Here is a 17828-nt window from a genome sequence, read left to right on the forward strand (position 1 = left end):
GCAAGGAGTGGGCTTGCAGGCAGGGTGCCAGGCACTCTTCACTCATCACCCTGGCCCCAACAGCCTGGGGCTCTGAGGCTCAGGGAGAGGAAGGCAGGTGCTGGGGGGCAGGGGATGGGTGCTAAGACAGCTCCTGAGCCGGCGCCGCGGCTCAATAGGCTAATCCTCCGCCTACGGCACCGGCACACCGGGTTCTAGTCCCGGTCAGGGAGCTGGATTCTGTCCCGGTTGCCCCTCTTCCAGGCCAGCTCTCTGCTGTGGCCAGGGAGTGCAGTGGAGGATGGCCCAAGTCCTTGGGCCCTGCACCCCATGGGAGACCAGGAGAAGTACCTGGCTCCTGCCATCGGATCAGCGCAGTGCGCTGGCTGCAGCGTGCCGGCCGTGGCGGCCATTGGAGGGTGAACCAACGGCAAAGGAAGACCTTTCTCTCTGTCTCTCTCTCTCACTGTCCACTCTGCCTGTTAAAAAAAAAAAAAAAAAACAGCTCCTGGAGGGGTTGGTCAGGGAAGAAAATCCTCTGAAGGCAGTAAAGAACTGCCTCAAGGCCGGCGCCGCGGCTCACTAGGCTAATCCTCCGCCTAGCGGCGCCGGCACACCGGGTTCTAGTCCCGGTCGGGGCGCCGGATTCTGTCCCGGTTGCCCCTCTTCCAGGCCAGCCCTCTGCTGTGGCCAGGGAGTGCAGTGGAGGATGGCCCAAGTGCTTGGGCCCTGCACCCCATGGGAGACCAGGAAAAGCACCTGGCTCCTGGCTCCTGCCATCGGATCAGCGCGGTGCGCCGGCCGCAGCGCGCTGGCCGCGGTGGCCATTGGAGGGTGAACCAACGGCAAAGGAAGACCTTTCTCTCTGTCTCTCTCTCTCACTGTCCACTCTGTCTGTCAAAAAAAAAAAAAAAAAAAAAAAAAGAACTGCCTCAAAAGCACCCAACATGAGTGGGATTTATGCCAACTAAATGTGCCAGCACTCTCCTCTCTCTCGCTCTGCTTTTTTTGTTTTTGTTTCCTGAGTTTGTTTATTTTTGCAGAGCAAGGTGTGCAAATTAGAAGAAGCTGGAGGCAACAATAAAGAACACTTGTTCAGAAGAATCCTGCGCCAGCTCACTGCCTTCGCCCGAGCTTTTCTGTCTTGATGCTAGCGCCAGTTTGAATCCCGCTCTCCACTTTGAGTTGGAAGACACCGTTTGCGTACCTCCAAACAACTGCTGTACTTACTGAGATGTAGGTATACCAGGAAAAATAAAAACCGTGGTTATTTTTGTTGAACGTTCCCAATAAGTATTTTAACGATCAAATGCAAAAGGTGGAAAGAAATTTGTCTGGTTTAACAAAAATGTTCTCCCTCTTTAAGTAAAAAGCACAATGAGTCATGGTTCAACTTGTCAAGCACCTGAAGGGACCTGGCAACGCTTGAATGCATTTTACTGCCCCAGAGGGCAACTGTCCCATTTGTCAGAGCCAGGATCCCTCACACAACAGGGGCTGACATACAGTCTCAGTTAGCAACAGTGCACGACATCAGGGAATAATAGGGCTGTTCGAGGGGAATTAAAATTGACCAATGAATTTGCATTACCAGGCTTAACTTCCAATAGAGACCTAGAAGGAGACTACTAACATTTGTCAGTTAAGTAGAAGCCTAAAGCATGTTTCATTTTAATATGTAAGTTGTATTTAGGGTGGTTTATAGTCCAGTGCCTTTGTTGGCATCTCCTAACCCATGCAGTCACAGCATTTGTCAGACCTTTTGCAGAAAGTACTGATTCATTTGTTGAGAAGAACGTAAACGCACAATAGCCTAGAGCTGAAGAGGGTAACCAGTTTTACAAATCAAAATAATACCTCGTAAAGCTAAATAGTATGCACCTCCGCATTCGGACTGAATCAGATCCTGGCGCACCAGACAGAGCGTCGCCAGTCTGCCGGCCCGTCCTCTGAGCTGCCAGCGAATCATGCAACCGGCACCTGGGTTCCTGGTGATGAAGAGGGGTCGAGCATACACAGCAAGGAATGCGTGTCTCAGGAAACTGCCTGTGGCGCTGCATCCACTAAATTATCCTGTACTCTCTCTCTGCTCTTTTAAGTAAATGCTCTGGGGACACATCAGCGTGATTTGTGGGTTCTCAGGGTAATTCAGAGAATGCCAGGAAGTGCCCTGAATGCTAACAGATATTTCGCTGCCTCTAAAGTGAAGAAGTTACACTCATCAAACTAAAGCTTGTCTGATGAGTTGAAACAAATAATAAGATAGCTACGGTCATGGCCTTTCTATCCAAGTCCTCTTTCTGGACAGCTTCTATAAGGTTCCACCATTTCTTTTATGTCAATCACTCTTGGCCTGGATCTTCATTCTTTTTCCCTCCAAATGATTTTAGAAATGTTCCCAATCTTTGAAGATCTATATTTAAAAAAAAAAAATACCTTGTTGGGACTGTCCTGGCTCTCTGCATGGATCAAGCTCATGGTGTGGACACCACAGACACTTCTAATAGCCTCATGCTGCTCTCTTTCAGCAAGACACTTGCCAGAGCATTCGAGGTACATTCTCCCATCTGACCCTCACAGCTCCCGGCCTTAGAGAAGCTGTTGTCATTCCCAGTTTTCAAGCAAGAAAAATAAAAGTCGGAAAAGACAAACCATGTGGTGGCAGTGTGCTGGGGCTGTAAGGGCTGCTGGAGCACCTGCGGCCCATCCAGCACCCCGCTGCGGAGTGGGCAGCTGCAGAGTGTGAGCCCGAGAGGAGGTACTTGCTCCTGGGAAGAGAAGCTGGTGAAACTATGGCCTTGGGCCAGCGTTGCGGCACAGCAGGTGCAGCTGCTCCACTTCCAGTCCAGCTCCCTGCTAATGGCCTGGGAAAACAGCAGAGGATGGCCCCTGCCACCGACATGGGAAACCCAGAAGAAACCCCCAGACCCTGGATCCTGGCTTTAGCCTGGCCCAGCGCTGGCTGCTGTGGCCACTTGGGGAGTGAACCAGCAGATGGAAGAGCTCCCTCATTGTCTGTCCCTCTCTGTAATTCTGAGTTTCAAATAAATAAATAAATCTAAAAACAAAAACAACAGCCTTTAGTTAGGTCCCATGGTCCCCTCCCGTGGGCAGGCCTGGGGGGCACAGATCAAGACGCACACAGCTCCATTACATCTGGGCTTGCTCAGAGTGGCAAACCGAACAGGAGGCAAATGTACTTGTCCTGTGTGACTGTTCCGACAGCCATGTCACAATGAAGGCCATCATTCTGCAGAGCCACCCCCACGGAGGAAGTGGCAAGGCTTCTCTCCAGTGGCGATCAGGACTCGACAGGGGCCAGTTCATCAAGAAGATACCAGCTGAAATATACTTGCTTCTGCTGAGATCCAAAACACGCGGCAAAGACGGACATCACTGAAAGGGAGACGAGAAGCCAGAACACGGTGGGAGATGCTCAAACTCCTCCTGGGGTAACTGACAGAACCAGCAGGAACCCAGTAAGGATGTGGAAGCTCTCAACAGAGCCATCAACACACCGGACCTGACGTCTGTGAAGCATGTCATCCGACTGTGGGTCAGAGTCCTTGTGTCATGACCAGAACCAGGCCAGTTACCTCACTTACTAGTCTACAAGAGATAAAATCATTTCCCATAATCATGATGACATGCAGATCGCAATGTTAATCCAGTGCTCCCCAACAAACCCCTCCCAGGTGTTAGAAGATGGTACCATCTTCCCAAGCCCAGCCTGGCCCACTAGAAGTCAGGTGACCAAACGGTCCAATCACAAGCATCGGCTCCCCCCACCCTAACAGGATTTGCTGCTTCCACTTTCTTACCTGCTCTCCCAGCACAGGTTGTGTTCTCTCATGCACGGGGAGGCGGCCTGTCGGGTCCCCCCACCGACAATAAACCTTTTCCCTTACTCCAGTGTTTGGTGTGTTTTGGTGGCCTTTCCTTTCACCACGAATGCAGGACGTGCTGCCTCTGAGCAAGTGTGAATCACCATTTCAAGACCGTTGTCAGAGTTACACTGGATGGTTCCGTGTATTATTTTAAAATCCTTGTTATTTCTGTGAATAAGTATGTTGAGATTAGTGGCTTGTTAAAATCTCTCCGTACTTGTCTTTTTGATGAAATTAGTAGGAACTTCTCATTTAGGGTCAAACTGAACTATCTGAATTATCTTTCAAGTTCAGCATCCATATGCAAAGAAATCCATGTATAAAGAGTCACTAATTAGGGCCAGCGCTGCGGCTCACTAGGCTAATCCTCCGCCTTGCGGCGCCGGCACACCGGGTTCTAGTCCCGGTCGGGGTGCCGGATTCTGTCCCGGTTGCCCCTCTTCCAGGCCAGCTCTCTGCTGTGGCCAGGGAGTGCAGTGGAGGATGGCCCAAGTCCTTGGGCCCTGCACCCCATGGGAGACCAGGAGAAGCACCTGGCTCCTGCCATCGGATCAGTGCGGTGCGCCAGCCGCAGCAGCCATTGGAGGGTGAACCAACGGCAAAAGGAAGACCTTTCTCTCTGTCTCTCTCTCTCTCACTGTCCACTCTGCCTGTCAAAAAAAAAAAAAAAGATTCACTAATTAAGTGGTATCTATTCCTTCTACATGTAAATAAATACAGGAAAACACAAATTCACACACACTTGTTCCCTCACAATCTTTCAGGCTTTCGTCTACTCAAAAAGTGTTTCAGATGACTGATCAGCCTGAAACACAAGCAGTCTATCATACTGGGGCGCTGCGCCTACTCAGCTTTCCCTCGCTCCTCCTCCCTCCCATTTCCCCTCCCTCCCTTGCAACTTTAATGGTTTCAGAGAGGATGGGCCCCTCTTGAAACCAGCCAATCGCCAGAATCTCACTGTCCTTTGCCAACTGGATCGGGGTGTACGGGATGATGAGCAGGATGTGAGGTGCTTCGGGATCAGTGCCTCCCGGAAGAAAAGAGCAGGAGGAACAGCTGTCTGCCTCCTGCTCTGAGAGCAGGGCTGCTGCCTTCCCTGGGGTTGGGATTTTTCAGGTATCTTTTTCTTACTGATTTCTAACTTAATTCTCTTGCAGTCAGAGGACGTACCTTGTACACTGCTAATCCTTTTACACTGACTGGGATTCATTTCATGGTCCAGCATGGCAGCTTCAGCAGAGCAAAACTCACCTCGTGCACATCTGGATGCAAGGATGTCCTCTCTCTCTCTCTCTCTCTCTCTCTCCACTTCCTTCTTTCTCGGATTTATTCTTGAATGCACACTTCCTCATCCCTGATAGAAACAACCGCAGAAGTCATGATCACAGGGAAAACAGGGAGTTTCTCTCCCATTAATTCTGGACTCGGGTGGGCTAGACCTAGATCAGAGCTGCCTCTTGGCCAGTGTGGGTCCTACACAGAAAGCAACTCTGTTGTGAGAAGAAGAGAGAGGCTCCAAATGATTTTGACTGCATGTTCAATTAATTTAAAAATTACATAAGCTCTCATATGTGTTCAAAATAAATATATCTAATAATATTACCCACATAGTTAATATGACTAAAGTTTAATTTTCTTTCTTATTCAAAGGAAAAATAAATCATCATATACATTCCTGGGTGTGCAAACCCCACTGGGCAAACCACTGCTCTGTGCTGGTTTCCTTTCAGTTTGGCCGGCAACTCCCTGACCCAGCCCTCCTCAAATGTTCCAGGCACCTGCGATTCTTCTGCCCTATCCCACCACAGAGACACAGAGACCAGCCCCCAGGTGGAAGGGGCTGTTTTCACTGACAGCCTTCCCTGCCTCTCCACTGCTGTGTGCTGTGGCCCTGAATCCACCTGCCCTTGCCCAAGTTTTGGGCCTACACCACTCCAGCTCTGACGTCACTTACCTGCATGCTTTTCCTCTCTAGGTCACTGCTCTGCAAATACTGGCAGGGCCTGGGCTTGCTTGTGTAGGCCAGTGGGTAGGTGGAATCTGAGCATCCTAGGTTGTCTGAAGCCATCAGACCAGTGTTGTGAGCATGACTGGTTTCCGGAATGTCAGGGCTCCGACCTCTGACCCCGGCTCAAAGCAGGCTTCATTCCTAGAATGAAAGTGTTGAGAGAACCAGGCTGAATGAGCAAGTCCGAGACCTCTGGAACCTCAGAAGCACCAGGGTGCCTGTTGTCCACACCACACAGCTCCCTGTGGGTGTCTTTTTGATACCGTTGAAATTTTTTAGCCATTTTATTGATGCATAATATCCAGTAAATTGTACACACTTAAAACTATGGGATGAAGAATTCACATATATTTACCTGTGAAACCATCACCACAATCGGTATCATCACCTCAAGCACCCTTTGCCCCACACCCTCCCCTAAGCAAGCACCCGCTGACCTGCCTTCTGTCACTATCAATGAGTTTGCAGTTAATGGAATTCTACATTAAAAGGATCATACACTCCTTTTCCCCAGCTAATTATTGTGAGACTCATACACATTGTGGTGTGCACCAGTATTTCAATTATTTGTGTATCTGAATAGTATAGCCCATTTGTTTGTATAATCACCTGTTGATAAACATTTATTTCCAGTTTGACTATGTGCTGCCAATATTCATGTACAGGTCTTTTGAGGTTATTTGTTTTCATGCATTTGGAGTAAAAAACTAGGACTGGGATGGCTGGATCATATAATAGCTGTGTGTCGAGCTTTTTTAAAAAACTGCCACTATTTTCCAAACTGTTTATTCCATGTTGCACACCTACCAGCAGGATGTGAGTGTTCCAGCTCCTCCTCACCCCGGCTCCCACTAGGCATGGGCAGTGTATCAGGTCCCAGGGCTTCTCTCAAATACGGCCGCGTGGTGCCCAAGAGAACAGGAACACATCCTCTCACACTCTGTCGCCTCAAGCCTGGCACTATTCGCCCAGAATTAAGGTATTGGTGGCCACATGTCCTCTGAGAGACCATCTTCGCCTCTTTCAGCCTTCCAAGGCCGTGGCTGCAGCACCCCGGCCCTGCTCCTGGGGTCACACTGCCACCTCTTCCAGTCGGTGACATCAGCCTATGCCTCTCTTTCAAAAGCACTTGTGATCGCAGCTAAGGTCTCCCTGGGCAATCTCCCCACCTTGATTCTTCGCATCATCAAAGACCCAGTGCGCCTCTTATTTTCTCTTCACATAAGGTAACAGTGGCAGGATCCATGGTTCAGGACATGGATGTTTTGGGGAAGAGGCATTTGTCAGCCCTTGGACTGAGGGCCATTCCAACATCTGTCCTGACATCACACTGTGGTTTCCATTTGCATTTCCTCAATGACATCAGTCAAGTTGATCGTCTTTTCATCTGTGTATCTTCTGTGGTGAAGCATGTGTTTATCTTTTGTCATTTTTAAATTGTTTTTTTTCTGATTTTTTAATTTTGAGAGCTCTTCATATAGTAAGCATACAAGGGTCGTACAAGATATGTGATTTATTTCTTCTAGGTTGTGACTTGTCTTTTCATTTCATTACCCGTGTTTTCTTGGACAGCACGACCTGATTTGTGTTGTGACTCATACTTGTTAGACTTTCTACACCGACCCTTTAAGGCATCCCTCAATGTCCTCAGCACCCAGCACAATGCTTCGTACCTAAATGATATGCACTGAATACTCTTCTCCTTTACTACTCTTCCTCTTCACAGGGTCATATTTAAAACCAGAATTTCCCATATTCACATTAAAATAGTTTTAGTATGGTCCAAACAGGCTGTGGCTTATTTTATTTTTTATTGAACTATAATTCACAAATCCTAGAATTCAACCTTTTAAAACATACAATTTGGAGGGTGTTGTGTTCATAAAGTTATGCAACCATCACCACCATCTGACCCCAGAACATTTTAATCACCCCAGAAAGAAATCGTATGTCCATGAGAACCCCAACCCCTGGCCACACTACTAACTAATTCCTGTTTCTGTAGATCTGTCCACCCTGGACATTTCCTGCAGACATAACGACACGATGTATAGCCTTCTGTGTCTAGTTTCATTCAGTTAGTGTAATGTTTTCACGGTTCATCCACAATGTGTCACGCATCAATATTTCATTCCTTTTTACAGCCCAGTAACACTGCATTGTATGGACGGGCCACATTTCGTTTATCCGCTCATCAGCCGATGCACAGCTGGGGTGTTCTACCTTGTGGCTACTGAGTACAACGCTGCCATGAACATTCAGTAAGAAGTTCTAGATTAACACACAGGTTCAGTCCTCCTGAGTATACACCAAGCAGTGGCATTGTTGGAATTGGTTTTTGAAGTACCAATATCTTTATTATAGCATAAAGCAATAAACCTTAGTTTTATTTTTCAGTAAAACCATTTTATGGACAACTGTGGAGAAATCACTGCACAGAGAGCTCCAACTTAAAAATGGGTCATAATTTAAAAGCCCATTGAACTGTTCGATACATAAATTGAAAAATATTTTTGCTGTAGAAAACATTAAAATAACACTGTCCAGTCCAGCGCCACAACCCATTTTAATCAAACAATAGCTGAATTATACATTTAAAACATGCTTTGAGTTCTGGAATCCAGGGAAACATGTTTAGCTAAATTTATCAAAATAGTCATTCTTCTTAAATCAAGTTTCATGAAGAAAATTCCTATTATTCTTCCCTCTTCCTCCTGATGTATGCCCAATTCCTTTTCTTTTGGCTCTCCCATAACCCACGCCAGGTTTTAGCTGTTTATTCCTAAAGGACAGATACTATATCCTTCCGATCTGTTTGATGTAGTACCCCAATCATGAAATATTACAGGGTAACCTTGGGAAGCGTTGAGGAACTTCCAACTATCCTCTGAATCAGCTGCACCATTTTCTTTCCCACCAACGTGTGAGGTTCCACTTTCTCCAGGTCCTCACCAACACGTGTTATTAGCTGTCTGTCTACCGTGTCATCTGAGTAGGTCTGATGTGTAATTCACCGTGATTCTGGTTTGCGTTTTCTTGCCACTGATTACGCTGAGCATCTTTATATGTGTTTATCAGCTGAGATCTGATAAAAAGTATTTCTCTAATAATTTCAACATGGGACCTTCTTCAGGCACAGTTCTTATTAGCTGTTTTTTATTTATTTATTTTTACTTATTCATTCATTCTGAAAAAGGTGGAGGGTGGGACAGAAAGAGAGAAACCTTCCCTCTGCCTGCTCACTCCTCAAAATGCCCACAACAATCAGGGTTGGATCAGGCCAAAACCAGGAGCCCAGAACTCAGGTCTCCTACACGGATGGCAGGGACAAAAGGACTTGAGACATCGCCTACTGCCCCCAGGAAATACACAAGTAGGAAGCTGGAACTAGAAATCAGGTGCTCCAGTGTGGGATATGGGCATCCTAAGAGGCATCCTAAAGGCCGTTCCTAATTGCTCTCCTCATTTAGGGGCATATTTTGTTTCTTAGCATGTCATAATCTTTTTTGTTCAAATCTGCATGTCTAAATAATATATTCTGCAAACTCTGGAAGTCAGATTCTCTTCCCTTGCCAGGTTTGTTGCTCTATTGTTGTTTCTTTAGTGACTTTTCTAAAATACTCTGATAAAGTTTATAGCCTGTGCCATTTGTGGCCACTGAAGTCTGATCAGTGAGCTGAGTAGTCAGATAATAACTGGCTACAGATTTATTTAAGTGCTGGGAGCAATAATTCTCTCAGCCTTTGCCAAGGAATTGGTGTCCACGATGACACCCGCCTTCCACACTCAGCCAGGTAATTAACAACTCTGCCTTAGCCTTCACTTCCTTCCTGCATAGGTCATCCGGAAGTGAGAGCCAGATATTTCCCAGGTCTTTCCTGAGGATGGAGTCCTGGTCATGCACAGCCCTAAGCATGTACGTGACCTCCTAAATCTCTAGTACTAAGAATTTTTCAAAATCTCTAAAGTATCTTATTCCTAATCTTTTCCTTTTAAGTTTTTGATTAGCCTATTGTTTACCCCAACTGTTATTTATCCCCTCTGGGAGCCCTCAGGTTAAAGAATTGTCTCTGTTTTGTGTTTTGTGTTTTTTTTTTTTTTTTTTTTTTTTTTGACAGGCAGAGTGGACAGTGAGAGAGAGAGACAGAGAGAAAGGTCTTCCTTTGCCATTGGTTCACCCTCCAATGGCCGCCAAGGCCAGCGTGCTGCAACCAGCGCACCACGCCGATCCGATGGCAGGAGCCAGGTACTTATCCTGGTCTCCCATGGGGTGCAGGGCCCAAGGACTTGAGCCATCCTCCACTGCACTCCCTGGCCACAGCAGAGAGCTGGCCTGGAAGAGGGGCAACCGGGACAGAATCCAGCTCCCCGACCGGGACTAGAACCCAGTGTGCCGGAATGCTCACAAATGCCTTTCCCACTAGGTGAACTCCATGCTGAGTCATGTCAGACCAAGAAAGTCTTGTTAGTGAGGCCTTCTTGGGAACAACCAGACAGGTCCAGTAACATCAGTTCTTTGGGCATGAGTCTTTGAAGGAGGCCTAACTATGTTATGGCTCTCCTGGGGGCTACCAGGCTGCCAGTTTCACCGTAATAGCAGGCAAGTGCTTTTTTCTTTTTCTTTTCTTTTCTTTTCTTTTCTTTTCTTTTTTTTTTTTTTTAAGACAGGTGCTTTTCAAGGCTGCTGTGCAACTGGAGAGGAAAGCTAGAAATGGAGCAAGTCTGAATGCCACAGACCTCAATGGTTTTACCTAGATTTTGCTGTTTTTCTTGAAGAAACACACTCTAGGATGCTGAAACACTTTTGGTTACTTTCTGAAGTCTGCAAAAGTTGACTCTGAACACTTTTGCTAGTTTGGGAGACGACTCTGCCATTTTCTCTGATCTTGCTCTTCTGTAGCTAGCTGCGGGTCACATATTCTCCCACTCAAATGGCTTTGTCCAGTTACTGTATTTCAGCATGGCCAATTCCCATTTATAACTGACACTAGCTCAGGGGCCCTTTCCTCAGCCATGGAGTACTTCCTACAAGTCAAGTCCAACACAGAAGCTTATTAAGTCAATCACATATTATCCCAGCTGTATTTGCTCAGTGAGGGAATGAGGAGAACTGGATCCATTCTAGGTCATCCAATGCCTCTCCCAGTCCTCTTTACCCCCTCCCCTTGAAGGTGCCCTTGACTCCAGAGTTCTAGACTTTCTCTTAAAACAGACGTTGTTGTCAAGGTTCCCTTGAAGCACCACCTTTGAGCACCTGAGGCTCTTCAGACGCCAGCATGAAACTGGGCAGGGAGGATGCTTCGTGAGGACTTCACAAAGCAGATTGAAGCAGTCAGCAGTCAACCAGGCTGGGTAGCACATAGCCCCATTCTAACCAGAAAGTATGATTTCTCTCATAAAGAGGGCATTCATTCTAACGACTCACCAACAGGGCTGTAATGCTTCCTGGAGAATTACAGAACTCAAATAAATCACCAGTTCAGACCTCCACCCCAAAGGACCGTCGCTGCCTGTTAGAAACGTGAACACAAGGAAACTGCTCTCTGTCTGTGAAGAAGATGTTTGTGGAGGGATGCTGCTGCAAGGCACTGTGAAGACACAGGTGCGCTGACGCCACGGCTGTTTCAGACCACACTCTAGTGTTTCAAATACAGGAAACTGGAGAAAAACAAACCCCAAATTCCCCTACTTTGGGGAGGATAGCACTAAATTTTTTTTAAAAAGTAGTCTGTAATGTTAGCCCTAAGTGGGATTTATAGCATTTTTAATGTACAAAATTAAGAAAGTTGGGCATGAACTGATTATAGGTTGTTATTACACTCACAACATTTATAGATTGGTATGTTATGTGTTATGAAGAAAAAAAAAAGCATGGGCAAAGTAACACAAATAAATAGTTGATTATGGGGGCTGGTACTGTGGCATAGGGAGTAAAACTGCCGCCTGTAGTGCTGGCATCCCAAATGGGCACCGGTTCAAGTTCCAGCTGCTCCACTTCCGATCCAGCTCTCTGCTATGGCCTGGGAAAACAGTAGAAGATGGCCCAAGTCCTTGGGACACTGCACCTGCATGGGAGATCCAGAAGAAGCTCCTGGCTCTTGGCTTCAGATTGGATCAGCACAGCTCCGGCAGTTGTGGCCATCTGGGGAGTGAACCAGCAGATGAAAGGCCTCTCTCTCTCTCTCTCTGTGCGTCTCCTTCTCTCTCTGTGTAACTCTGACTTTCAAATTAATAAATAAATCTTTTTTTAAGAAAGTTGATTATGGTACTACTACAAGCATTTCAAAAAACTTTCTTCAAATATTATTAAGAAAAAAACACCAAAAGTAGATTTATGGGGTTATTATGAAAGATGCTCATGTACACCTTTATTCTAAAGCAAAGAGAAATTAAGACTGATCCACTAACCTGTGATGTTTATCATGGAAGAAATCTGCCCCAGTGTACTCCAGAGAGTCTAGAACACTTTCTCTTAAAACAGACGTTGTTGTCTGAGTAATTCAGAGAACTGCATCAGCAGTGCAATTAGCATTACCCACAGAATCATTTAAGATTTTAAGCTGGAGCACGGGGTGGCATCCACGAGCTCAATGGTGTGGGACACGTGGCAGTCCCAGAGAGTGCAGGGCCATTTTGGCCCTTGTTAGAGAAGTGTGGCCTGCCCAGAGAGTACAGGGCCATTTTGGCCCTTGTTAGAGAAGTGTGGCCTGTACTGAGAGTGCAGGGCCATTTTGCCCTTGTTAGAGAAGTGTGGCCTGTACTGAGAGTACAGGGCCATTTTTGCCCTTGTTAGAGAAGTGTGGCCTGCCCAGAGAGTACAGGGCCATTTTGGCCCTTGTTAGAGAAGTGTGGCCTGTACTGAGAGTGCAGGGCCATTTTGGCCCTTGTTAGAGAAGTGTGGCCTGTACCGAGAGTTTTCCTCCTGAACCATCTGAAGGCCAGTTGCCGACATCCCACCCCACGGTTGCAGCAGGGTCTTCCTCACACTGTGCAAGCTCTGAGACCAGCACTGGGCACCTCTTGCTGTGGTGCAGCTCCTCTGGGCTGCGACCATGACCCGGCTCAGGCCTGGCTTCCTGTGGCAGCCTACAGCCCTCCACAGACACCGTCCTCAGCCTGTTCGGGGTCTGACCTCCCAGATGCACCTCTGAGGTGAGGCCCCCCTCACCCAACGCTGGGCACCTCCTCCCCAGAATGGTCTCAGGCCTGAACAGCTAGAGAAGGGAGGGGCACGGCGCAGGGAAAGATGTGCGGGGCCACCTGGGTACCCCTGCCAGTCAAGCAGCAATGCTCCCGGCTGTGGGGAGCAACTCGGACTAGACTGTTACTGGAATTAAGACTTATTCTATGCATCTGCTCTCCCACAATATGGCGCTGGGAGAGGAGGAAACAGCTTCTACACAGCTGCCTCCAGTTCAACCAATAAACAGCAGGACCTGCTCCTGATTGGAGGAGAGCAGCGTACTCGGCGTGTGGGTAGCAGAGTTGGGATTGGTGGAAGAGGACTATAAAGGAGGAGAGAGACAACATGCACCAGGAACATCTATCTGAAGGAACACCTGTGCAGCCCCCGAGAGAGCCGGCCGGCGGTGTGCCGCTCCCCCGCGGAAGTGGGGAAAGTGGCAGGGGGAACCGCCCTTCCACAGAGGTGGAAGGGACGGTAGCCAACCCGGGAAGAACCAGCAGCAAACCCGGGGAGGGCCGAGCAGACAAAAGAACAGCGCAGGGTCCTGTGTCGTTCCTCCACGAAGACGGGGAGCGACATAATGGTGCCGTGACTCGGATATGAAGCCTAGGCAGGGTTTAGTGTCGTTCCTCCACGAAGACGGGGAGCGACATAATGGTGCCGTGACTCGGATATGAAGCCTAGGCAGGGTTTAGTGTCATTCCTCCACAAAGAGGGGGAGCGACATAATGGTGCCATGACTCGGATAGGAAACCTAGGAGGGAAGAAGTGGGAAGAAGTGGGAAAATGCCGAGAGAGAGACTAGCAAAGAGCCTAGGGAAAAGCCGGACGGAAAAGGTGCCAGAAGAAGCTATCGAAAGCCTAGGCATAGACTCGGATACAGACTACGGGAGGAAGCTAGGAGATTGAAAGCGAAAGTGAAAGCTAGAACAAACAGACTCGGATACAGACTGTGGGGAGAAGCCAGGAGAAAGGAGAGGGGAATATTGTTGGAAGAAAAGTTAGGAAACATACCGGGTAGAGAAAAATGTTAGGATGAAGCCGCGGGGGCAGGCTGAGGGAAGATGTAAGCTAGCTTGGGATTCAAGTCAGCCCGGAGAGCAAAAGGCAAAGAGCTAAAACCAGAGGCGGAGACGAGTAAGCCAGGTTGGAATCTGTCAGATTAGCCCAGGGAGCAAAAGACGGGAAGCCAAACCGAAAGGCGCAGACGTGAGCTAGGTTGCGTTCGCCAGGTTAGCCCGGGGAACTTAGACTGAATACCGGTGGCGGAAACGTGAGCTAGGCTGTGTGATTCGCAGAAGCTGCCGCGCAGAGAGAGCGCGCGGGGCACGAATGGGGAGAGCGCACGGGGCGCTAATAGAGAGAACGTGGGGCTAGCATGAAGGCCGTGGTGCGGGCGCGAAGGGGCACGGAGACCGCGGAGTGCGCGCAAACCCGGGAAGCCGCCTCGAGGTGAGGCGCCGAGAAGCTGCCTCGGGGCGAGCACCGGGAAGCCGCTGGGATAAGAGAAACAGAAGTTTAGAAGTAAAATGAGAGAAATAGGAATGCTGGCAGATAGAAGTAAAATAGGAGAAGTAGGAATGCCCGGAGATAGAGAAATAGAGAAAAATAAGGCCTCCCCACAACACGGCAATGAGAGAACTTGGATTCGGTCTGCCTGATTAGTAAGACGATAAGCACCTGTGGGCAGCTGCAGGTCACCGAAGACAGGTACGTTATCAACACCAATAAGTCTCCCCACAAGACGGCAATGAGGGGGCTTGGATTCGGTTTGCCTGATTGGTAGGGCTTGTAAGCATCTGCAGGCAGTTCTAGCAGAGCAGAGCATGTGCTGCAGGGCACCGAACACAGGCACGCATCAGCGCCTAAAAACCTCCTCACAACATGGCGAAGAGAGGACCCGGATTCGGTTTGCCTGATTGATAGGGCTTGTAAGCACCTGTGGGCAACTCTAGCAAGCAGAGCAGAGTGTGTGCCGCGGGGCACCGAAGACAGGCGCGTATCAACGCCAAAAATAAAAAGAAAGGGGGATCTGTGGGGAGTAACTGGGACTAGACTGTTACTCGAATTAAGACTTATTCTATGCATCTGCTCTCCCACGATATGGCGCTGGGAGAGGAGAAAACAGCTTCTACACAGCTGCCTCCAGTTCAACCAATAAACAGCAGGACCTGCTCCTGATTGGAGGAGAGCAGTGTACTCGGCGTGTGGGTAGCAGAGTTGGGATTGGTGGAAGAGGACTATAAAGGAGGAGAGAGACAACATGCACCAGGAACATCTATCTGAAGGAACACCTGTGCAGCCCCCGAGAGAGCCGGCCGGCGGTGTGCCGCTCCCCCGCGGAAGTGGGGAAAGTGGCAGGGGGAACCGCCCTTCCACGGAGGTGGAAGGGACGGTAGCCAACCCGGGAAGAACCAGCAGCAAACCCGGGGAGGGCCAAGCAGACAAAAGAACAGTGCAGGGTCCTGTGTCGTTCCTCCACAAAGAGGGGGAGCAACACCCAGCTGTTTCCATTCTGCTCTGCCCACCAACTCTGGATCTGAAGGGGTCAGAAATCACAGTTGTAGGGCTGGGGGAGGAAGAACATTGGAGGAAAAAGGAACCAACTGCACCCCTGCTCTGGGCAGGGCTTCCGCCCTGTAGGGGAGCTCTGCATTCCAATCAGGCTTGGAGTTTGCCGGTGTGTGGGATGGGATGCCATCATTCCTGCACTGAGACTGTCTTCAGTGACTGACAGTGACCGTCGGCTGTACTGCTGTTTAAATAGGAGGAAGAAAACCTCAGGGGTGTGCAAGTGCCTATCCAGAAGCAAGGGACGACTCCCTGCTGAGCACACAGGAAAGGAAGGGAAATGCAGACCGTGCGGTGTGTGCTAGCGTGTGGTCCTGCTTGCCCACACTCCATTACAGACACAGATCCACAACAAACGGGTATTTTCAAAAGGGCTCAACTATCTGAAACACTGCGGAGGAAAGAAAAGCCCTTTGGAAATGCTCTATGGGTGTGCCTCTCATCCTCTATTTCCTTAAAGATTGGCAGTTTTTAGCATTCTCTGAGGAGCGTTCAACAGCAACGCCAAATCGCTGTTTCACAGGCAGCTGAGATAGAAGTTTGCAAAGGCAAAATTCTATTTCTCTTTAAATTTTTCATGAACACATGTCTACCTTAGTAGTTCTTTTGTCTCTATTTTATCTTAGCAAAATTGTCATCAAAATCAGGCAAGCATTTGGGCTAATGGTAGTTAAGATGCTGGTTACGACATCCACATCCTGTATCCCGACCCTGTTCCTGACTCCAGGTTCCTGCTAATGCGGCCTCTGGGAGGAGTGATGATGGCTCGAGTGAACGGTTCCTGTCACCCACACTGGCAACCTGGATTGGGTTCCCAGCTCCCAGCTTTGGCATTTAGGGAGTAAATGAGTGGATGGGAGCATGCGCGCGCTCTCTCTCTCTCTCTCTCTCTCTCTCTGCCTCTAAAAAAGGTAAAGCAAAACAAAACAAAACTAAGTGGGAGAGAAGGACCACAGCCAAGTGCCCATGGTGGTTTCCACCTGCCTAAGCACAGCCCGGATGCTGGGGTTCACATCCCATGACTCTGCTCACAGGGAGAGTCTACTTCCTTCCACAAAAACTTAGCACCTTCTTCCCTAGGTTAATGTTGTTCTTGTTTTCAGTTTGTCGCTGTATTTCCCACTTTGCCTAGCACGGGACCTTGAACGAAATAGGAATTCGATAAATAGCTACTGAACGAATGGATTCCTTCCTTAGGAAAGGATGTGAGAAGATGACTAATGAAAACAATCAGCCAGGTAGTTAAAAACATCTTTCTCTAATATCTTCAGACATTTCAGAAAAAGTTTTTGTTAATTTTCCAGATAATTACTTTAATACATCACGTCAGTGTGCACATGCGTGGGACTTAGTTTCTGTAAACACAGACAGCCTTACCAAAAGTAGTAATGTGCTTGGAAAAGGAGTCATATCCACAGATAAAGAGTACAAGAGATACTCTTAACAGTGTTATCTCTGGGGAGAGAGGAAAGGAAATTGTTAGATTAATGACATCATCAGATTTTACTACACACATTCTGTACTATTTTAATTTTCTAGGAGCATCTATTAATTTTCAAGAGTATGAAGCTAAGCCAAGGTACTGTGGTCCTGAAACCTGAGCTCATATCCTCCATGGACTCATATCAGCCCAATACCCTCCAGGTGGCCGCCAGTGGCACAAGGAGACCAACCAGACTGCACACAGACTGTACCAAGCAGAGCTATGTGTGTGCCATGCAATGTGGCATGTGCAGCCCAAGTCTAGCCTGTGGTGGTGATGCAAGGATATGCATTTCATGCTGTCAAATGCCCTGGTTTTCAAAAATACAAAGAAATCTGGAATTTTTTAAGTAAAATATCCTGGTTGTGAAATGGCATCAATTGATTTACAAGTTCTTCTGGTTAAGATGCGGTCCAAAGAGAATGTGTCAGTAGCCCAAATTCAACCTGAAGACAACCAGTTTAAAAACTCTGGCTAAGGTAGTAATCTAGAATGGTTTGCCTTTTTTTTTAATAAAGATATTTCAAGAAAGGCACTTGCTCTTACCTGTTTTCTCCTGCCTAAAACACCAGTGAACACTCCAGGATCCACAGACTGAGCAGCAGGGCCCAGAATGCAGCAGTTGTCCATGAACTTGTCAACACCCCCATCACACAGCAATCAGAGCCAGCTGTAAGGGATGAGGCGCAAGGGGCAGCAGGTCTCCAGAGCAAG

General features: G+C 48.1%; 1 long non-coding RNA gene across 1 annotated transcript; it reads left to right on the plus strand.

Annotated features, from left to right (window-relative positions):
* The first annotated feature begins 3174 nt into the window (after positions 1-3174).
* LOC138850000 (uncharacterized) lies at positions 3175-3886 on the plus strand. The gene is made up of 2 exons (XR_011389386.1): positions 3175-3566; positions 3675-3886. It is a non-coding gene; the product is annotated as an uncharacterized lncRNA (long non-coding RNA).
* Positions 3887-17828: the final 13942 nt, after the last annotated feature.

This window comes from Oryctolagus cuniculus, chromosome 6 (assembly GCF_964237555.1).
Source record: "Oryctolagus cuniculus chromosome 6, mOryCun1.1, whole genome shotgun sequence".
NCBI lineage: Eukaryota > Metazoa > Chordata > Mammalia > Lagomorpha > Leporidae > Oryctolagus > Oryctolagus cuniculus.